Source organism: Panthera pardus, unplaced genomic scaffold (genome assembly GCF_024362965.1).
Source record: "Panthera pardus isolate Hobbes unplaced genomic scaffold, ASM2436296v1 HiC_scaffold_24, whole genome shotgun sequence".
In the NCBI taxonomy this organism is placed as follows: domain Eukaryota; kingdom Metazoa; phylum Chordata; class Mammalia; order Carnivora; family Felidae; genus Panthera; species Panthera pardus.
Window position 1 is genome coordinate 23,020,248 of NW_026526810.1, and position 24,385 is coordinate 23,044,632.

A 24,385-nucleotide genomic window follows, 5' to 3' on the forward strand; every position below is an offset into this window, starting at 1 on the left:
ATGGACAAATATCCATATTCTCTTGGAGTTTACTGTCTCCAAATGAAAAGTGGAATATTGCTCCCTTGGCATTCCTAAATAGGATTGATCGTATAATCATTGTCCGTATTCCTTCAAGAAGCAGCCCTAAATTTCATCTCTCTTGATCTTGATCATTAAGCCATTCTAAAACCAGTTTTGAATATTTCAGCCTAATTTTCCTCCAGACCATTAAAGCCCCTCTGTTAAATATGTAGTCCTGTTCATTGATACATACATCATGAACTTGCCATTCTGTCCTCCTTTATATAGTAAACACAAAAATGAGCAATAGAGAAAATAGGGTAACAGAGAGGTCTGGTTTCAAAACTGGTGTCCACCTTTTACTAACTGAGGTTGTTACCTTAAGCATTTTACTTGATCTCTCTGAGCCTCAGTTGCCATAAACCTAAATAGGGTTGTTTGGTGGATCAGAGATATTCTGTGTAAATCACCAAGCACAGTGCCTGGTGTCAGGAGCTTAATGAACACAATTATTTTATTCCTAGTCTTGCTTCTGCTATTTTGACCGTTAGGATTTGCCTGCATGTGTGTTTTAAGCCTTACATGTCCCCAAAAAGTATGGAGATACAGTGCTAGAATTATTGAAATTAAGCCTTCTCCTATCAGCCGGCTTAGTTAGCTATCAAGATTTTATTTTTTATTGGGGCGCCTGGGTGGCTCGTCGGTTAAGCGTCCGACTTCGGCTCAGGTCATGATCTCACAGTCTGTGGGTTCGAGCCCCGCATCGGGCTCTGTGCTGACAGCTCAGAGCCTGGAGCCTGCTTCCGATTCTGTGTCTCCCTCTCTCTCTGGCCCTCCCCTGCTCATGTTCTGTCTCTCTCTGTCGCAAAAATAAATAAAAACATTAAAAAAAAAAAAAAGATTTTATTTTTTATTCCTTGTAGGAAGGAGAAATCTCTAATTTCCATGATCACTTTAGAAAATACACATACTAGAAAAGTTTTGAGAAAAGATTAAGGAATCACCAAAGTAATTTGAATCATTACAGAAGGACTTTCAAATGATTCTTCTAAACCTATTTAAATGCTAAGCCTAACATTCAAGAGCCTTCTCTCATTACCCATCTACACATTCCTAACAGGATTGGTCTCTGAAAAAAATTCTGTACTGTACTTAGCCTTTCAATCTTTGTTCTTGCTATCTTCTGCCTGAAACACTTTCTCTTTTCCTAGGAATTCCTATCTATCAAAATGCCATCGTCTTGGAAGCCCTACCACCTTCAACTTCAAGAAGTATTTTCTGATGTCGGTCCTTCTCACTCTACTCTCCCAAGCATATGTACTCTGCCCATTGACCCTCCAGAGCCTTTTGTACTTTCCTGATGGCATTTAATATCCAGTGCTGCTGCTGCTGCTGTTTGTTTTTGTCGTTGCTATTTTTGTATGTAGAGTTTATGTACTGCCATAAAAGGCTGCAGACTATATCTTATTCCTATCTATGTCTGCTGAAATATCTGGCACAATGCCATTCACATCATAAGTATTCAGTGAATATTTGTGGAGTCGAATTGGCATTTGGGGTATGATGAAACTGATTAACTTTTATCCACAATTTACACATTAAGCACAGTGACGAGCATACAACTCAAATATTTGCCAGATGAAGTAATGAGTAAGTCATCATTCTCACATTTGTGAGGATCTTAGGGTGTCAGTGTATCAATGAGCATATATTAAATGTCTAGTATATGATCAGAACCGTGAGAATTGACCCCTGCCCTCAACTTAATTGGAAAGAAATAAGTTGCAGTTAATATGTGTAGACTCTGAAGACTTAAGGTGATTGAGTGAAAATGGAGTGGTCAGTATGGAGTTGTTTGCATTGTGAGAGATAACCCAAGCTATCTGAACTTGGAAACAATAGATTTGTATATCAAGAGGTACTTAACTTGCGTTTCCACTCATAGTTTGCATACCCAAGAGAATTAAAATGTATTCACACAAAAACTTTTATGCAAATGTTCATAGCAGCATTATTCATGAGAGCCAAAAAGACAATAGAAATAAACTCGAATGTTCACCAATTGTTGAATGAGTACAGTATAGCCATACAATGAAATATCATTCATCAATAAAAAGGAATGAGGTAGTGATACATGCTATAACATGGATGAACCTTGAAAATGTTACACTCAAATAGCCAGACACAGAAAGCCACATAATGTATGATTGCATTTGTATGCGATATCCACAGAGACAGAAAGTATATTAGAGATGCCAGAGGCTGGAGGTGGGGATGGGGAGTAACTGCATATGGGTATGGAGTTGCTTTTGTGAGTAATGAAAATGTTCTGGAATTACATAAGGTGATGGCTGTACAACCTTGATACTAGAATACCTTATATAACAGCATTTTAAAAACCATTTAATTATACACGAAAGATATGTGAATTATATCTTTAAGAAAGAAGGAGGTGTTTAAACTTGAAGAATTTGGATTTTTCCTTAGAGCCTACAGTAGATAGGTACAGGACTAGAGATGTGTTGAGGATCGGGTAAGAATGGGTATGAAGGTTTCTGGCTGTCTTCTGTCTTAATGAAGCAGGCAATGAGTCAATTAGTCTAGAAAGGTGTTGACAAAACAAAAAGACATCCTAGGATTTTGAAGGAATCTTCAGATTTCTTTTTGATTTGGTCAAGAATGTAGTATATAGTCAACTTGGTTTCTGTGTGAAGGTCATCTGAGTTTAGAAGGTGAAAGTATCAGAAGGCAAGGGGGTCTGCTAGCAATCAACAGTGAAGTTAATGGGGAAAGTTGCAGAACAGAGACTAAGCACAGATATTAGAATTTGATTCTAACACTCTCCTGAGGTGATAAGAATAGAAAATCTTAAATGAGAAGGAACCAAAGGCAGTGACTGGAGAGGTCAATGCAAATAAAGGTATCCATTTGAGGAAACGTTTGAGTACCTTTTATGTGCCAGGCACTATTAAGTAAAACGATAGCTATTTTCCTTATTTGAATTATTGTCTTAGGATAAAGTCTTACGAGTAGGTTTATTCGTTTTAAGAGTATGGGCATTTTATAGTTCTCGATACAATAGTTATATTATTTCTCTAAAAGGCCATACTAATTTTTGATGTCACCAGCAATGTTTGAATGTTGTTTTTGCCATAAATTCACAGCAAGTTTTTGGCTAATTGAATAGATGTAAAATTAGTCTTTATTTTGGCTCTTGCTTTTTTAATATACCATTTTCTATACCATGGAATTGGCATCTTTTGAAGCATGAAAGAATTCAAAGCCTTTATATTTGCTCCCCCCATCTAAAATGGCTTTTTTAAAAGATAGGGATTTTTTAGGACCCTAGAAATGAAACCAGCTCTAATTTGAATCAGCCTAGAAACTACCGTATTTTCTAAATGATACTCACATTTCAAACCACAGTTAGCCATAATTCCAAGTACCATTTGATTAACTTGATTCTAATAATTTGGTATTGTAGGTATTAGTTAACTTCATTTTACATATGAGAGAATTGAGGCTTAGAGACCTCAGGTCACTTGCCCACAATCACTTAACTAATATGTAATAGAGACATGATTTGAATGCCTCTCAGGTGAGTTATCATTCTCATACTCCATGACCCCTCAGTATCACTACTAAAATTTTCTAGGGGCTAACAGAAGCTGGAAGAGAAATCTGAAGTGGAATTTGGATAGTCAGGCACCTACTTCTGCTCATAATGAAGCAGTTAACAGAGAAGTTTTTCATTCGTTTCATTTTTTTTCTTGGGGGGGGCTATCATGCATAGACAAAGAAAGGAAGGACTCTCTGTAAGCCACATTTTCAGGGCCCTTTCTGTTTTTTCCTAATAGTCAGGTACATACTGTCCCAAAATCTACAAGGGAGGAAAAGAGGATGAAGGCACTGGTAGGAAAGCAACTGCCTTGGAGTATACACAGTGAGATTCATCTGACAGTAGAAGGAGCAGACAAATGGCCCTAAGAGAGTCCCACAAAGTAACTTTTAAAATAATAATTTCAAGGCACCTGGGTGGCTCCGTCACTTAAGTGTCCAACTTCGACTCAGGTCTTGATCTCAGTTTGTGGTTTGAGCCCTGCATCGGGCTCTGTGCTGACAGCCAGAGCCTGGAGCCTGCTTCGGATTCTGTGTCTCCCTCTCTCTCTGCACTCCCCCACTTATGCTCTGTCTCTTTCTGTCTCTCAAAAATAAATAATCACTAAAAAAATAATAACTTCAAGTCTAACCTGGTAACAAGGTTAATACGGTATTCAAATCATGGTAGGTGTTAGCAAAAGAAGAGAGATTCTTTCATTTTTATTCAAGTATAGTATATTCACTAAACTAATTTAAGATTAGGAAAATTAAACAAGAGATGCCATGTTCCAGTACTGGCTTTTAGTAAGATAAAACATAGTCCAAAGGCAGTTAAGGCCCAAAATTATGCACCAAGCAAATGACACAGTTGGTGCCAGAATATACACCTCCTGCTTCCCAGCACATTTTACTGGGAAAATAATTTTTTCAGTATATAAATTGACTGAAGTAAGGGACAACAATAACGTGTGTGGTCATTTTGTAGTTTATATGTATAATTTTTCTTTATAATTTATTATCCTTAAGAGAGATCATTTCTCTGTATATCTTCAAACAATAATAATAGAGATCCGCACACCAGATTACTAAATATTAGAATATTAGGTTAGAATAAGGGATACTGAAGATCAAGTTAAACCCTGGTGTATCAATCTATCTGTAAATTACACCTAAATATTTATCTGTATCTGGTGTTACATTGATGAGGGTGAGAAACATATCTTTTGAAAACTTACACAGTAACATTATTCACAAAAAATTATGATGTATATGTTTGTGTATTTGTATTCAAGCATTGGAATTTTCAAAACAGCCCAGTCCTTTTTCCATCCCTACTCCTTTAAGTGAAACTAATACCCCTTCTTCACAAGAAATAATATCCAGATACTCTACTTTTTTCTTTCTTAGCCTCAAAATGTGTATCTTTATTCTCTTTCCCATCTCCACACTTCTTTCATTCCTGTACACCATCACTTTAATTCCTATTCTCTTAACACAGACCTTTCATTTTTGTTGCTGGTGGTTATCACAATTACCACAACTCTTTGGGGAAACAGTATAGCTGTTTTATAAGCAGTAATAAAGTGTTCATAGTCTTGAGCCAGTAATCGCACTGATAGGATTTTATTCTGAGAAAATACTTCAAACAAGGAAAATAGTTAAAGGCACAAAAGTCAATAATACTGATATCTGTCTAAAAAAATGGAAACCTTCTAACTATCCAACAATAAAGAAATGGTTGAGCAAATTATTATCTATCTGTTCAGTAGGCTCTTAGACATTTTTCACAATAGCTTCTTTTAAAATACATAGAAAAATGTTTTAAGAATTTTTTGTCGTAAGTTTTTTTTCAAAAAAGGAAAAAATAAATAGAAGAAAACAGTAGAAAATTTATGTGATCTGTATATATTTCTGAAGCATTTGTTTTTCCTGTATAATAACTGACATTTATTGAACATTTACTGGTGTCAGGCACAGTACTAAGGCAATATTATGGAAGTAGTGTTGAGTAGTTAGTAAGAAAAGTGCTCTAGAGTCAAATTCCAGCTCCATCACTTACTACTATGTGACCTTGAAAAGGAAATGGGAGATAATAACCGTATCTACATTAAATCCACATAAAGTGCCTGTCACATAGTAAGCCCCCATTAAGTGTTTTTGTTACTAGACTTTTTACAGATATGCTTCATTTAATCTTCACATCCTTATAACAACTTTATAAGGTAGTATTTTCATTTTAGATAAAAGAAAATCGAAACTCAGAATGTTTAAATATCTAGGTTAAGTAACTTGCTAAAGTCACAGCTGGTAGACAGTAGAGTTTTGGTTGAGAACCTTGCTATGACTTCCACTTCTGGCTTTGAAGGAGTAGGTTGCTACAGACTAATGCTTTTGGTGAGAACAACATGAAAAGGCAAATATCAAAAAAGAAAAAGAAAAAAAGCATCAGAGACATACTAAGATAGCCAGGACTTAAGAAACCAAAATTATGGAGCCCAGGGAACTGCAAAGCATATGTTCTATGCTTCATTTTTTCCCTGTAGGAATTTGCTTAATTCATAGTACAAGAGAAGAAATTATGAAACTTAGCAGAGGATTCTGCTAGAAGTAGAGGAACAAGTGTAGGGCTAGGTACACAAAAATTGGGGTTTAGGGATCCCTGGGAGGCCAGGACTGAAGGGCCAGAATCCTAGAAGAGAAGGTTAGGCACTAAGAAATGATTTTTTAAATTTATTTTTCCCTCAAGGTATTTGCTGCGCAGAGTCAAAGGCTAAGAAGCTAAGCACAAAACCCCTGAAAAGCAGAGTGAAATTTTTGTCCATCTCATAATGTTAAGAAACAAAAGTTAAAATTGTGGTCCCTCCAAGGAGGAAAGAACCTATAAACATCCCAGACTCTCAAGTAGGATTCCCTAAAGGACTACATACACCCTTAAGTGTTGGTGAACTAGAGGTAGAGAGGGAGCCCTACAAAAATTGCCACCTAACTTCAAATCAGTTCAGTTTCAGATGGAAATAAAATGATCTATCCTGTTGCTCCTCTCCAGAGGAGAGGATGATTTCTCTCTGAAGGAAGTAATATCATCCAAAGCTTCCATAATTTTTCATATACAAGATCTGCCTTTGGGAGCAAAAATTATCAGGCATATGAAAATAGTAGGATTGAGAGAAAATGCAATGATAACAGTTAAAGAAGTAATCCAGATTATCAGGCACAGACATGACTAGTAGATTTAAAAAAATAGATGCTAAGATAGATCCCTTGAGGGACCACATGGGAAGATCAAGGGAGGGTGCAGATAGAGAGAGCCACAGGACCTGGGACATCTGCTTTTATGAGATTCCATGGGTGAAGTGTTTTGGACTTCCCAGGCTAAGGCTTGACTGAAAAGAATTTTGGTAAGCCCCAAGGGGATCTTACCTAGGAGGCACATAAGAGAAAAGCCCTGGGAGGCCTTGTTATTATAAGGGCTGTTAGGGAAGTCATATGAGGAACTTACATTTATGTGTGACACTATAGGCTACTGTCTAAGGCATGTGTTTCATGAGGGGGGAATGTCAGTTTAAGCCCCCCCGCCCCCCCGGCTGCTGGGCCAAACAAAATGGACACCAAGGCAGCGATACCATGGAGTAGCTTAGCTAAACTTTTGACATAATGACTGAGAATTTTCCAAAACTGATGAAAAGACATCAAGACACGGGTTTCAAAAGTGCAATAAATCCCAAGCAGAATACATGCAAGGAGTACCAGACTTGGGCACTTTGTAGTAAAACTGCTGAAAGTATCCAGAGAATTAACGACCCTTCATATTCAAAGGAACAATGATAAAACTGTCATCTGACTTCTTAACAGAAATAATGGAGGTCAAAAAAACAGAGGAATGAAATCTTTAAAGTGCTTAAAAAAATAATTGTTTATCAATCTAAAATTCTATTCCCAATGAAAATGTTGTTCCAAAGTAAATGAGACATAAAGAGATTTCCAGAAAAATAACCGAAACAACTTATTACATGTAGACTGTCACTGATGGATACAGCCACATTAATATTGACTATATAAAACAATAATGTCTTTTGGGGTTTTAACTATATATAAATTTAAAATGTATGATAATTGTAACACAAAAGGTGGGATCAGTGTAAATGGAAATGAAATATACTAAGGTCCCAGCATTGTCTGGGAAGTAGAGTTACTAATGTTTTATTAGACTAAAATAAGTCAATGATGCTTCTCTTGTATAACCAATAAAAGAACACTAAATGAATGTATACCTAAGAGAAAAACAGAATAAAAAGTTACTAGATTAATCCAAAAGAAGGAAAGAAGAGAAAAAGAACATATAACAGATGAGACAGAAACAATAATAACATAATAGGTAGAAACCAAATTTTATTAAAAAAATAATTAAAGCACAATCATTGTCAGATTGATTTGTTTTTAATCCAACCATGTACTGCTTATGAAAGACACACCATAAATGTAAAGACCCAGAATGACTGGAAGTAAAAGAATGGAAAACATACGTCATATAAACACCAAACAAAATATACATGGTATAATATATAATATATATTGATAGCAATATACAGTAGACCTGAATACAAGAACGACTAGAAATAAGAATATTTCATAATTATAAAGGGGTCATTTTTTTAAGATTTTTTTCAGTAATCTAACCTCGACACGGGGCTCAAACCCATAACCCCAAGATCAAGAGGCTTCACTGATAGCCAGCCACACACCCTAAAAGGGTCATTCTATCAGCAAAATGTAAGGGCTGTAAGTTTGTACATGTCTAGTAATACAGCTAAAAAATTTAAAAATTTTTTTTTCAAGTTCATGCACATATTTTGCCAAAATAGATCATATGATGAGCCATAGAGAAAGCCTCAACAAATTCAATCCAGAATATGTTATCTAACCACAGTAGAATTAAGTAAGAAATAGATTATAGAAAAGTAGCTAGTAAACTCCCCACAAAATACATTTCCAAATAACCCTTTGAATCAAAAAGAAAGCACTATGGAATTAGAACATATTTGCAACAGAATGATAATGAAAATATAGTATATCTAAATGTATTTGAATCTTCTAAAGCTATATTTGATAGGAAATTTGTAGCTATAAATGCATGTATTAGAAAAGAAAAAGTCAAAAATCAGTGATTTAAATATCCATCTCAAGAAAATGGGAAAAGAACAGCAAATTAAACCCAAAGTAAATAGGAAAAAAATTATGAAATGTAGAAATTAATGAAATAGAAAGCAAATGCACAATAGGAAATATCAACAAAGCCAAGTTTGTTCTTTAAAAAATAAGTAAGATGCACAGACCTTTATCAATACTGATCAAGAAAAAAAGAGAACACAATATTAGGAATGAAAAAGAAGACATTTCTCTACAAATTTTACAGATGTTAAAATGGTAAGAGATATTATAAACAACTTTACGCAAGCAGAGTTAAATTTTAGGTGAAATGGTAAACATACTTTACCAAAATTGGGACATGAAGAAATGGAATATATGAATACTGTCTGTTAAAAATGTTGAGTCCATTCTTTAAATTTTGTTTGCAAAGAAAACCATACCTAGGTGACTTTACTGGTGAAATCTGATAAATGTTTAAAGAACAGATAACTCCAGTCCTACTCAAAATAGAATCCAACTTGTTTTCTGAAATCAGCAAAGCCATGATGCCAAAACCCAACCATGACATTTTGAGAGAAGATATTTACATGCCCGTCTTTCATGAACCAAGTAATACATTTGTATTACTTGGGAATGTAGAAAGTCCAAAAGAATCTACAAATTATTAGAATTAATAAATGAATTTAGCAAGGCTACTTGATGCAAGGTCAAAATACAAAATTTATATACAAGCAACAAAAATTTAGAAAATGAAATTTATAAAAACAGTACCATTTACAGTTGAATCAAAAAAAATCAAACTTAAGTCTTGCAAGACCTTTTGACAGAGACTTTGACAGAAATTAAGAGCTAATAATCTGTAGTCACATTGGGAAACTCAGTACTGTGAAGATTAACTTCTTCCCAAATTGTTTTATAGCTTAAGTAGAATCCTAAGAAAATGCCAGGTATAGGGTAGAAAGAGGGAATGATAAATTGATTTCATTTTTTAAGTTTGAGAGAGAATGCACATGCATGAGCGGGGGAGGGGCACAGAAAGAAGGAGAAAGAGATAATCCCAAGCAGGCTGTACAATGCCAGCACGGAGCCTGACACGTGTCTCAAACTCAGGAACCACAAGATCATGACCTGAGCCGATATCAAGAGTCAGATCTCAACTGACTGAGCCACCCAGGCACCCCACAAATTGATTTTAAAATCCATATGGACATGAAAAGGACTAAGAGTAGTTAAGACAATCTTAACAAAGCCGGATGACTTTCATTACCAAGTGACAGGGTTTACTATAAGGCTACAGTTATTAGCATCATATTTGCACAGAGATAGACAAATGGATCTATGGAACAAAATAAAGAGTCCAGAAACATTGTACCATATATGTGATTATTTATGACAGCAAAGGCACTGCAGTACAGTAGGGAAAGAATGGATTTTTCAATCAATAGTGCTGGGTCATGTGGGGAGAAAAAAATGAATCTTGATTCCTACCTCGCAACAAGAATCAATTCCAGTTGGATCATAAATCTAAATGTTAAAAGTTTAGAGAAAACTGAAAACATCCTAACAATCTTGGAATAGGTAAAGATCCAAAAAGGAAGGAGAAGATTGATTAATGGGACTTTATTAAAATTAAGAAATTCTGTTCATCAAATGACACTATTATAAGAGTGAACAAACAAGTCACAGTGAGAAGACAGACTTGTAATCCATGTATCCAGTAAAGGACTTGTGGCACTCTTTAAAATCAGTAGGAGAAAAAAAGACCATCAAATTTCAAAAAGGACAAAATAGGGGCGCCTGGGTGGCTCAGTCGGTTAAGCGGCCGACTTCAGCTCAGGTCACGATCTCGCGGTCCGTGAGTTCGAGCCCCACGTCGGGCTCTGTGCTGACGGTCAGAGCCTGGAGCCTGTTTCAGATTCTGCGTCTCCCTCTCTCTGACCCTCCCCCGTTCATGCTCTGTCTTTCTCTGACTCAAAAATAAATAAACGTTAAAAAAAAAAATTTAAAAAAAAAAAGGACAAAATACTTGAAAGGTGCTCCACAAAAGAAATTATCCAAAAACAAATATGCATCCATTAATTGTTAATCATTGAATAAATTCAAATCAAAACCATAGTGAGATACCACTGCATACCTATGAAATGGCTAAAATTTTAAAAGACTGACAATATCAAGTACTGTTGCTGTGGAACAGCTGAAACTCCTGCTACTGGTAGACGTGTATGTAAATCATTATAACTATTTGGGAAGTCACTTTGGCTGTATATTCTAAAAGTAAACATACATACATCCTCTAATCTAGCTATGCCTGGTGCATACCCAACAAAAATCTATACATACATTCACCAAAGGCAAGAATGAACAAGGGTATTCATAGTAGCATTATTAATAGCCTTAATAGCAGAAAGAGTGAATAAATTATTCTTGTAACAACATGGATGATTATCAAGCATATTGCTGAACAAAAGAAGCCAGACAAAGATTAATATATAGTGTATGGATTAAGTTCAAAAATGAACAAAACACATGTATGGTGTTAGAACTCACACTAGTTACTTTTATGAGGATAGAGAATGGGAGGGGTTACAAGGCAAGTGAAAGTCATACTTTTCACAAGGTATGCGCTTAAAATTTGTATCATTTAGTTTATTTAACCTCTTCCAAATGATTTTAAAGGTTATGTTATTTTTCTAGACACCCCACACACTATTTACACCTACCACTCCATCAAAAGGGTTCTTGCCAGATCACTAGTAACTTCCATGTTGCCAAAAAACAGACATTTTTCACATTCTCATGTTACCTCTCAGCAACATTTGGGTTTATCTTTTTTTCTTCAAGTACTCTGACCCATTCACTCCTGGTTTTCTGACTGCCTCTGTTCATGTCTTCTGGAACACCTTAGCAAACTCCTCTGTTCATCTTCTAATTAAGGAGTCCCTCGGGACTCAATACTCTTATTCTACCATCTCTCCCCAGGATATCTCTTACATTCTTGACTTAAAATACCAGCTACCATATGTGCTGAAAATTCCTAAATTCCTATCTCCAGTCCAGACTTCTGAGCTCTAGGGTCTCGTAGCCAGCTTCCAACTTGATATTTATCTCAACAGCATCTTACAGTGAACATATTCAGTGTTAAGCTCTTGTTCCTTCTGTATTTCTACATCTTTGGTCTTCCTGATGTCTAGAAATCTGAACTCCATAAATATTTACTAACTTCCTAATTAAACATCTTGTATCATTCTTAAGACCTTTCATTACCATGCACATGCGCACGCATGAACATACACAAACACACACCCATCCAGACCACTATTAGATTATATTGATTTTGCTTCCTAAATAGATCTTGAATTCACCCTCTGTGCTACATCTCCACTCCCAGCACCCTATTTCAAGCCACCATCGTTTTGTGGTAGACTATTGCAATAGCTTACAACTAGTCTTTTTTTTTTTTTTTTTAATATTTATTTATTTATTTGGGGAGGAGGGTAGCAGACAGGGAATCCCAAGTAGGCTCCACATTCAGCACAGAGCTCAATGCAGGACTTGATCCCACGACCATGAGATCATGACCTGAGCCAAAATCAAGAGTCGGACACTCAACCAACTGAGCCACCCAGGCGTACCACCAATGGATCCTTCTAGATCCATTCTTACTACCTGTTAGTCCATTCTTCACACAGAACTTAGAATGATCCTTTCAAAAGTATAAATACATCATGTCTTTCCTTAAAATTCTTTCTAGGTTTGCTCTTATGCTTTGGAGAAAACCCAAATCTTTAACATAACCCCACGTCTCTGCAGAATTTAGTTTTTGCCTCTCTCTTTACTGCTCTCCTTTCCTATAATTTTCTGCAGCCTTCTCTCACTTCCCCCAAAGCACCAAGTTCTTTCTCACCTCAAGGCCTGATAAAGCTAGTTATTCAGCATGGAATGTACCTATTTAACATTCCACTCCCCCTCCTTGGAGAAGTGCCCTGTCTAAATGACAACTCCTATTATTTCATAGTGTGCTGTTTTCCTTCATAGAATTTTTTTATTTTAAATTTTATTTATTGGTCTATTTGTTTGATGTCTTTCACCTCAAACCATCACATTTGTGGCAACAGAGATTGTTTTGTTCCCTGGTGTAGTCCGGTATCTTAAATAAATGCCCATGTTATGTGTTTAGTAAATATGGTAAATGAGAAAAGATAGCACGCCCCCTTAGGTAAAGTATAGGTCAGGAACCATTTCATATGTGTGCCTATACCCTGGGAGCATGAAGGGGTTACTTGTTCCCTTTGGTTTAGTCCTTTATTTCTTCAGAATTGCTCTCTGAGAAAGGCACCGTGTAATCATTGTATTGCCTGGAGACCATTTTTGATGGTAAGTCAGTCTTCTCGGTGATGTATATTTTATGTGGTAAGCTGAACTGTCAGTTGTGGGCAGATTTTATTTAAGCCCCCAAAGAGGACTATGCCTGCCCACATTTCTTAGGTTAAAGCTCTTAAAAACTAGAGGTAAAGTGTTCTCAGTGGCAATCTTGACTAAGTAATTTTTTTTTTCTTGTAATTCCTTTTTTTTTTTCTTATAATTCTTAGGGCACTAAAAAGGAAAGGTGGTCTAACTGCATTTGCTTACTGCTGAGATTGACAATATTGTTTGTGTAAAGATTATTAGCTGCTTTGGTCGTATAAATATGTCAAAATGTCACCACAATAAGTATATGACACGCCTTTTAATCACAAGGCAAAAACAACTACATTTCATAATACTTACGTCTTCATATATGTTTTATAAGCTATACAGACCTATCATGATTTGATATTACAGAATATTCTTTATTTTCTTAAGAGCTTGTGTTTGTTTTCTTCATCTTAGACTTACTTTTTAATTAAAATTTTTATGGTTTCTAAGCTAATTTCAATAAAATGAGATGCCAAATTGTATATTTGGTAGAAAATGGTAAGTCCAACAATTTGAAGCAGTGTTCAGGCCACTAACATGAAAAAAAATTCCTGTTTACTACTAATTTTAGGCCAGATAAATTTCATTTCAAGAGGAACAGTTTTAAGGATTTATCATATTTCTTAATGTACTGTAAATGAGGCATTCTTTATGTCTAAAATCTAAATATCGTACTTAGAATTCTCCCATAAATTGAAAAAAAACATGCCAAATGTTTATTGTGCATCTGATTATGTAGGTTCAGGGCTGTGGTGGAGAAAGGGGAATAGAACAGGAATGAGGATTTTGAGTGCTTAGAAAAGTTAAGTTTCTGACATCATCGTCATCATCATTACTCTCCCTTTAGAGAGTTAATTGTTAATTTTCTGTTAATGAAATAATTTTTAAACCTTATCTATTTATTGATATTTGCACATTTACCAGACATTCATAGCTATTTTCATATCAATGAAATAAGGACTCATAGGAGTTTTAAAATGTCTGCTCTCAGGTATGACTAATTAACTTTCTGAATTTCACAATCCTCTGGTTGCTACTGCCAGCTTTTTCTTCAGGTTTTTAAAATGTAGATTAGTGACTCTAGAGCTAGTGAAATAATAATATATTAGAGGAATATTTGCATTTCTTTCTATAGTATTACAGCAATATATAAATGTGGTACATTATGGTTATAGAGGGGGTGGGGAGTTTCAAGTACAGGGAACTCTGCCATATGTAAGAACAGTCTTCTCAAGCTAATTGCCAATTTAGGGAGTGTATTAAATAAACATAATGGTTTTTATGCTTATTTCAAAAAAGGGGAAAGAGCAGCTTTGTTTTGCCAGAAAGACAATGTCAGCTGCTACCCATTTATTTCCTAGCAAAACAAACTACTTGGAAAATTCTAACTGGCAGGTTTCTTCTCCCTGGCGTTTAATTAAAATCTTTCTCTAGCAATACATGATACTGAGGATAGTGTACAGATTCATTTATTGTACCAAGAAAGACTTGGGCCAACCATATCTTCATAGCTTTCAGGCATCACTAATTATGTGTCTTCTCTGATTTGTTTAACACTATCATTGGTAAGGAGTAGCGTAAATACATTGTTTACAATCTTCCCTATTATGCCTATGTCACCATTTCTAGAGTTGTAGTCATTTCTGCAAAGAGTTTAATGTTTTTTAAGATAAGTAAAACTTTATCACACTAGAAATTACAACTCAATTTTTGTGTGCAGCTTAATGTCTGTGATGTAATAAAATAATCCTGGTGCATAGGATTGGAATTGATCTCTATTTGCATCCTACCTTAGAGTGCTAACCTACAGATGAATATTGCTGCTCCAAGGGAGTGGAAGACTAAGGATGAATTGATGTAATTGCATCTTTATTATTAAAAAATAGAAAATGCTTAGCCAATAGTAAAGCAACCATTTTTATATATCAAGGACACCATCTTGTTAGTCAACAGTTGATATCATCCGATAGGAGGCTTGAGTTCAAAGATTTGAAATTCAAAATGCTGTTTTTCAAATAGATTAAGTGGATTTAAATTCAGTGGTTTATCATTTTTTGAGTATAGTATAATGATTGTGAGAGCTTTTTTCCTCCTAAGCACTTACATTGTTAATTAAATCATTTCCTTTTTTTTTTTTCTTCCAAACTGTTCCTTAAGCATGTGTTTAACCTGGTGTGTTCAACTCTTAGCTGAGCTTCATGTTTAATGGTTTCAGTACTTAGTAAGTATGCATGATAAAAAAATAAATTGTAGCTACAGATCTGAACTTACTTTGCTATGACCTGTAATAGTCTGCTCTACATTCTGCTCTTTGTCTTTCAAGGAAATCACATCACCCAAAACTTATAACCTACTTTACTACAATAGTGCTGACATGTTTTGGGAGCCTAGAAGGCAGATTGAAATTTAACTGGCATCATGGGATCTCAGTTGGTTTAACAGCTTCTCCTACCTTACTTGGCAGTGCATGTATAATAATATTGAATGGCATTCACTGTCAAGAGATTTTGGAGTTGATAGTAATAGAAATGTATTGCAGGAAAGAACATAGATACTGTGGTTAAAAGGTTATGGGAGAGGGGCACCTAGGTGACTCGGTTGGTTAAGCATCCAACTCTTGATTTCAGGTCAGGTCATGATCTCACAGTTCATGGGTTCAAGCCCTGTGTTGGGCTGTGCGCTGACAGCACAGAGCCTGCTTGGGATTCTCTCTCTGCCTCTCCCCTGCTTACGCACAGTCTCTCCCTCTCCCTCAAAAATAAATAAACTTAAAAATAAATAAACAGTTATGGGAGAGACTAGAAATTAGTCTGGTAACTTGTTAATTTGAAGAGCTAAACATGTGTTTAAATATGTATGATACTGTGGAAAATAATCTCCCAGTTCAAAAATTAAGAGTAAACGCCATCATAAATAGAACTAAAGGTATATATGAAGCATTAAATCTTATGATACTCATTTATTTTATCTTTTCATAATTGTGTTTCTTTCATGGACATAAGCTATTTGATATAGTTTATTGTTCTTTTATTTACTAAGAAGGTCAAGGCTGAACTTTTTACTGAGTATTTACCAGATGCATCTTACACCCTAGAGGGTAAATTTGTGAGATATTACCTGTGAGTACAAATAGAGGGTACTAAAGATGTGATTTCAGTGTAGGGAAGATATAGTTGTTTTTAATGTTGTTTTAATTTAAACTTTTTGTGTTCTATTTCATATAAACATGTCAAGGTTCCTTCTCCTGATCTCAAAACTGGCTTAAGGTGATCATTCGCTATTACAGAGCCAAATGTTATTGCTTATTCTAATGATAGAATAATGTATTCGTATTGTAAAAATTTGAAATTTAAACACTCAAAACAAACATAACTTTTATACTTACAGAGAAATTTAAAAAGAAAATAGTAAAAAAAAACACTTGAAGACAGTGGGTAGCCTCTTGAATAATTTTAAACAAGGCGTGATATGCATGATTAGACTTGTATTCTAGAATGATCACTGGCAGCTGTATGGAGACAGATTGGTGGCAGGAAGGACAGGTAGGAGGCTGTTGGTGTACTCAGGCCAAGAAAACTAAAGGCTTTAACTGGGGCATAATAACAGGAACACAGAAGAGAGGACAGAATCAGCTGGGCTTGGTAAGAGATTCAGTGTGGTGGGAAGAGCAGGGGAAATGGCTGAAAAGGACTCCAGGTTTTTTGCTTTAGTGACAGAGTGGAGTACTCTCAAGTGACATGGAGAACATGGGGGCTGGAATAGATTTTGGGGAAAAGATGATGGATTCAGTTTTATAGCTGTTAAGTGTAAATTGCCTATAGCACATGAAAGGAAGATCCCTGATAATAGAGTTTAAGTGCCAAGCATTAGATGAATAAAAAGTCAGTACCTCCAGAGGAGTTCAGAAAAGTCTGAGAGTTCGATGTCAAATGCTAAACTCACTTGGCTATCCTAGCACATTTAGTTTTCTCCTTTGTAAATCAGTGCATCATTGAGCAGTGTGCAGCTTAAGCGTTCAGTTCATTGTTGCTGATGAGAATCTTTACTTGTGTGTAGGATTTCCCTGGTTCAGTCTGATAGATGACCTTCACTGTCTTCAGGCATTTAATCCATCCATATTTCTGTGCCAGATCCATAAAAACATCAGTTTCATGGCACCTTTGGTCTGGGAGAGCACAGCCATGCAAGATTTTTTCTCTCAGATTCCAGTAAAGCATTATTGGCGCACCTAGGTGGCTCAGTCGGTTGGGCGTGTCAACTTCGGCTCAGGTCATGATCTCGGGGTTTGTGGGTTCAAGCCCTGCGTCGGGCTCTGTGCTGACAGCTTGGTGCCTGGAGCCTGCTTCGGATTCTGTGTCTCCCTCTTTCTCTGCCCCTCCTCCACTCATGCGCTTTCTCTCTCTCTCTCTCTCTCTCTCAAAAATAAACATTAAAACATTTAAAAAACAATAAAGCATTACTGTTGGTAGATTTTCCTTCTTGTTCTTACTTTATATTCTGCCTCAAAACTTCCCCAGAGTCATGAAATGAATATATTTTATTTTGCATAATTCATGTTGCAGATTATCTGTAGATAATCTTAAATCTGTCTTGATTAGTCTGTGAAATAAAGGACAAAATGGTAAGACTATGAGATTGTAGCTGTATAAAAGGGCAGTCACAGATATGAAATGATAATACAAGCAAACTTTTAGTGTTGACTTTTTAATTTTTGTAATGCAGTTCCTTTTTTTGGTTTTTAATGTTTATATATTTTGAGAGAGAGAGTGCACACACAAGCTGGGTAAAGGCAGAGAGAGAGGGGGAGAGAGAGAATCCCAAGCAGACTCTGCACAGTCAGCGCAGAACCCAACACAGGGCTCGAACCCACAAACCGTGAGACCATGACCTGAGCCGAGACCAAGGGTCAGATGCTCAACTGACTGAGCTACCCAGGTGCCCTGTGTTTGGCTTTTTGAACAGAATGCCTGAGTACTACCAGAACATACGTTATCTTGAGTGTGAAAAAATCTCATTCTTGTTTTATATTTATCTCCTGAACTTTATAGACTTTTAATGTAGAGACATTAAAATACACAATTCCATGAATGCTTCAATTGGCTCTTTGAGGTTAGAGAAACACTTTTATGTTTGTTCATGAAGTCCGCTCTGATTCATCGCTTTAGACATAACCAGTGCTTTCTATATATTCGTCCTTATTTGGTATGTACTGGCCAAAATAATCACCCCTGACTTGACTTATTTTTTATCTAAGAAATACACCTCTCATCGTCCCTGCCTAAACATTTGGTGGTAGGCATTCTCCAAATCCAAGTGAGTTAGGTATCTTTCATAAGGAACTGTGGTATTCTAATGTGTTAATCATTGAGAGATGTTCCTTCCTGCTCTCATAAGCATACAGATGTGACCAGCTATATACTGTAAATTTTGACCTACATTTAAAATTCATATTTTGATTAAAGATCTACAAGCTAGTAATCAACTCAGGTTGAAGCTTAACTTTAGAATACTTTGGTTGAAAGAGTAGAGTTCAACAGAGATGCTGAGAAAGCAAATGAAAGAAATATGGACTAATAAAAATACAGAATTCTAGAATTTTTAGAGCTGAAAGGAATCTCAGCAGGCATCAGAGAGTATTGGGATAACTGAAGGAATATGATTTAGAAGAGGGAGCAAGAACACTTGTTCTATTTTTCCCCAAAGGAGTAGAATGAGAACCCAAGGGCAGGAGCTCCTTAGGAATAGATTTAGAGTTCATCATGAAGAAAATCCTAATGGTCAGAGCCTTTCAGACATTCTCAAGAGAAGCATTCAGGTTGGGACCTGAACCTTGGATGTGTAGTTAGACCTGATGATTTTTGTGGGAACTGTCAGTCCTGGAATTCTTACCTAAACGAACGCTTCCTTTTTTTCTTCTAACTTTAAAACAGTAAAGTGCACAAATGTTAAATGAACAAGTCAATGAATCTGTACATATACAGGCACCAGTGAATATTTCCAGCACTTCAGAAGGCTCTCCTGTCAGTACCCTCTTTCCCCCTACCCTAGATAACCGCTATGCTGATTTGTGCCCCAAAGAGTAATTTTATCTGTACTTGAACATCACATAAATGGATTCACAGAATATTTACTCTCTGGGTCCGGTTTCTTTTGACATCCTTTTGTCTGTGAGGTTCATTTATGTTGCATGTAGCAGTAGTTCAATCTGTGCAGATGTTGTGCCGATCTCGTTGTGGAAATATACCGTAATGTATCCTTGCCACTGTTGATGGAAATGGGTTGGTTCCATTTTGAGCCTGTTTTTAATAATGGGGCTATGCACATTCTTATACATGTCTTTTGATGAACATTAGTACTCCTTTCTCTAGAATATATTACTAGGAATGCAATTGCTGGTTCATAGGATAGGTTAATTTTAGCAGTTACTGCCAGTTTTCCAGAGTGATTGTGCACATTTAAATTCCCACCAACAACATAGGAGAATTTCATTTCCTCCTCATGCTTATCAACACTGTGTATTGTCAATCTTTTATTTTAGCCATTTTGGTGAATACGCTGTAGTATTTCTTTTTCTACAGTTATTGATCATTTAGATGGGCTCTTTTATGAAGTACTTGCTTTATTTTGTATCCCCTTTTTTAAAAAATGGATCATTTCTCTTCACCTTACTGATTTGTAGGTGTTCTTTATACATTCTGAATATGAGTCTTTAGGGGATGTACATGTTACAAATATTATTTCTGTCTGTGGCTTACTTTTTTACTTTTAATATGATCTTTGCTGAACAGATGTTCTTAATTTTGGTGAACTCCAGTTTATCATTTTTCTCTTCTCTGGTGAGTGCCTTTTGCTTCCTCTTTAAAAAGTTTTTGCCTAGGGGCGCCTGAGTGGCTCAGTTGATTAAGTGGTTAAATGTCCGACTTCGGTTCAGGTCATGGGTTCGTGGGTTCAACCCCCACATCGGGCTCTGTGCTGACAGCTCAGAGCCTGGAGCCTGCTTCAGATTCTGTGTCTCCCTCTCTCTCTCTGCCCCTCCCCCACTCATGTTCTGTCTCTCTCTGTCTCTCAAAAATAAATAAACGTTAAACAAAAAAAATTTTTTAAATAAATAAAAATAAAAAGTCTTTGCCTAGCCCAAGATTGTGAAGACATTTTGACCAATAATTCTTAAATTCTGATACTAAGTTAGATAATGGTAAACTTTCATTGGTTCATACATCAAAAAAAAAAAAAAGAAAAGAAAAAAAGAAATGCATAGAATTGTTTTATTTTCTCCCATAATTTAATTCTTTTTTTAAAAAAGTTTTCTTTATTTTTGAGAGAGAGAGACAGAGAGTGAGTGGGGGAGGGGTAGAGAGAGAGGCAGAGAGAGAGAATCCCAAGCAGGCTCTACGCTGTCAACATGGAGCCCGATGTGGGTCTCGAACTCACACCGTGAGATCATGACCTGAGCTGAAACTAAGAGTCAGACTCAGCTGACTGAGCCACTCAGGCGCCCCTCCCATAATCTAATTCTTAAACTTTCAGCATTAGCTGTGAATAAGTAGATAATTATGATACCAAATCTGAAATTTACTATCAGGATAGACTTAGTTACTGCTTTGGTAACAAAACCACTATGGAATCTCAGTGGCTTTTTTCCTCACTCATGCTACTTGTCCAAAATGGGTTAACAGGGCTACACTATTTTTGGTCAGTTAGGCAAGGATGATGACAGAAACTCCATTGAAATATATGAGTTGACTCTCTGAGTTCCATGGCGTATTCTTACTCTATTCCTGAAAGGAGAACTAAAAATATTTGTAAATAGCTATAATGACTGTCACAGTTAATTTGGTTATATTACTTATCCTCTGTGTGAATCAGTTTGTTCACTATAAAACAGAGGCTAATGGTAGTATCTGCTTCATATGGTAGTTGTGAGGATTAAATGGGATAATACATGTAAAACCCTTAGAATAGTGCTGTTACTTAGTAAACAATACAAATGCTTGCCACTATTACTGCTGTCATTATTAGGCTCTTACCGTGTGATAGATACCATACTAGTTGCTTTACATGGATTAATTCTTCAAATAACTTCTGTAGTAGGCACTATTATTATCCTCATTTACAGGTGAAAGAACAGGTTCAGAGATGCTAACTTGCCCAATTTCCATAGCTAAAAAATAAAAGATGGGATCTGAATCCAGACAGTCTGATAAAAGAGCCTTCAGTATTAACCATGACTCACTTCCAGATAGCAAATAAATACTAACAGAAGAATTCAGAAATGCATACTGTGCTTAAAGAACTTTGTTTATGTACATGTATGTTCATGGTTATGATTTTTCTTTTTTTTTTTTTTTTTATTTTAGAGAAAGAGCATGAAAGCAGGGGAGAGGGAGGGAGGGAGGGAGGGAGGGGGAGAGAGAGAGAGAGAGAGAGAGAGAGAGAGAGAGAGAGAGAGAGAGAATGTTGAGCAGGCTCCATGCCCAGTGCAGAACCCAACACGGGACTCGGTTGCACGACCCTGGGATCATGACCTGAGCTGAAATCAAGAGTCGGGGGTGCCTGGGTGGCTCAGTTGGTTGAGTGTCCAACTTTGGCTCAGGTCATGATCTCACAGCTCGTGAGTTCGAGCCCCACAACGGTCTCTGCTGACATTTCAGAGCCTGAAGCCTGCTTCAGAATTCTGTGTCTCCCTCTCTCTCTGCCCTACCCCTGCTTGTGCCCTGTCTCTCAAAAGTGAATAAATGTTTAAAAATTAAAAAAAAAAAATGAAATCAAGAGTTGGATGCCCAACTGACTGGGCCACCCAGGTGCCCCCATGGTTATGGTTTGATTTTGTAATGTATGTAAATTATTATAAATTTATGTACATTATAAGTTATAGAATTATATTTATAAAATATATTTATATAAATTTATTATATAAAGAAATAAATATTGGATTTTTAATATATTCCTATAAAATTGTTTTTAGTTCTGTCACTTAGTTTAATGTATTCTTTCATGGTGTTCAGTCATGGTGTTCAGTCATGGTGTGGCATCTAAACAAATTTAGAATTGATTTTGTCCTTCATTAGCAGATGAAGAAACTTGGGCCAGATCAGTTTAATGGTCCCAGAAGACACAGCTAGTTGGTGGCATAGCCTGAACTCAGAACCAGACTCCCTGACTCTGCAGCTCTTTCTGTTGCCTCAGGTTGCCCTGCTAAGTAGTTCATACAGCACATAATTCTTTCTCAAAAATTTGAAGTCCTTCGGTTCCGCCACTAAAATTGTGAGTGAATTTGTTGTAGAATTTCCTCATAGTTCACATTGGTACATCTTGATTTTAAGTTACCAATTTTTTCTTTTAAATATGCTAATGTTACTAAACACCCAGAGCCAAATTAGATATTTCAAGAGACTTTGTAATAAGAATAAATGCCTCCAGAGAAGATGCTTCTGTGGAAAAACACTGTAATGATGAGCTTTTTCATCTAACCAGATTTGGAGTCAAATTTCTGAAGGGGAAGAAATGACAGTGGAATTGGAGATGGAGTAAATATATTCTGTTTGAAGTATATCTGAAGATATATTAGCAAGAAGTAAAATGATAACTTATTTATAAAAGCTTGTTACTTTTTCTACCAGTGACATAAGAATATACATTTATCAACCTCAGATGTATTGTAATGTCCAGAATTAAACCTTTTAGGGAGATGCCAAGCCATATTAAACTCATGGTCATGGATTGTTTTCCCATAATTAAATGAGATTTTTGTATGATAACTGCAGTGTGTTGTCATATAATTTTATCTGGAAAAGTAACAGAGTATAAATTGAGTAAACCATACACTTCTAGACAATAGCAGGATTTGTCATTATATTGCTGTATGGTAGAGAAGAAATAGGAAGTCACAACACTTCTTTTTCTCAGTATCAAAATTTGTCCATTATCTCTCAGGAAAGCAAACCTAATCTGTGCTATGTGGTATTGCACTCATAAGGAAATATATTATTGTTTTAAGAGTATAAGATGCTTTCCCCTGGTCTCCTGTAGTTTCAAACATTCATGTGTTAAGATAAACACTGTTTCATAAAATTGAATGCAGAATTTAAATGAATTTTTTAATATAAAACACAAAGTTCATAAACTATACCCTCATACGTTTCCTGCTAGACATATTTACTCTTCTCTGCCCTGTAGGGCTAATTCTGATTTGAGAAAGAGAGAAAATGAATATATCACTAGAAATTCTAAGACTCCTTTCAGCAGTAAGCTGTTAACTCCTCTAATGGTGTATTTTTCTGGAGAGGGGGGTGGAGAGAATCTGGTCAAAGAGAATTTTAGCTTTATGTGTAGTCAAATGTTAGAAAAGAAAGTGTATTCATATATTGTGTGTCAGATTAAAATTTAAGTTTAAAAAGCCTGTGATTCTTGGGGGTGCCTGGGTGGCTCAGTCAGTCAAGCAACCGACTTGATTTTGGCTCAGGTCCTGATCCCAGGGTCGTGGAATTGAGCCCTGCCTTGGGCTCAACACTGAGCGTGGAGCCTGCTTAAGATTCTTTCTCTCTCTCCCTCTGTCTCTTAAAAAAAGAAAAAAGTCCTAGGATTCTTGATGGCATTTCCTCTTTTTAAGTAACATAACCATCAGGGCACCTGTGTGGCCAACTTCTGCTCAGGTCATGATCTCACAGTCGAGCCCTGCATCAAGCTCTCTGCTGTCAGCACAGAGCCTGCCTCGCATCCTCTGCCCCCTTTCTCTCTGCCCCTCCCTCCTCTCAAAAATAAAATAAACATTAAAAATATTTTTTTTAATCCTTAAAGAAAATAAAGTAACATGACCATATTACTGGATGTTGGAAAGTTAAAACAAAGTAGAAAGTAATTATTCATAATTCTACCACCCTAACATAATTACTTTGAGTATTTTGGTTTCCTTACAATCTATTTCTTTTTTATCTGGTCTTCTAATATAGTCTGTATAATACTTTCTCATAAATATTTCGTTGAGAACTTTGTAACATGATTAGCAAAATAGCTTTCACATTCTTTTTTGGTTTGCAGAGCACATAAAGAAATACTGATCCCCACAATAACTTTTTTTTTTTTTTTTTTTTAGTGTTTATTTATCTTTGAGACAGAGCTTGAGCAGGGGAGGGTCAGAGAGAGAGGAAGACAGGGTATCAGAAGCAGGCTCTGCGTTAAC

The 24,385-nt window shown here is 36.1% G+C and overlaps 1 protein-coding gene across 5 annotated transcripts in view; it reads left to right on the forward strand.

Annotated features, from left to right (window-relative positions):
- HMG20A (high mobility group 20A) overlaps positions 1-24,385 on the forward strand; it is a 68,524-nt gene that overhangs the window by 2,748 nt on the left and 41,391 nt on the right. Inside the window, exon 2 of one of the 5 annotated variants that reach the window (XM_053888827.1) lies at positions 3,865-3,915. The exons of the other annotated variants lie outside the window; for them this stretch is intronic. The gene's annotated coding sequence lies outside the window, so the exon portion shown is untranslated. The remainder of the gene's footprint in view (positions 1-3,864; positions 3,916-24,385) is intronic. 5 annotated transcript variants of the gene reach the window in all.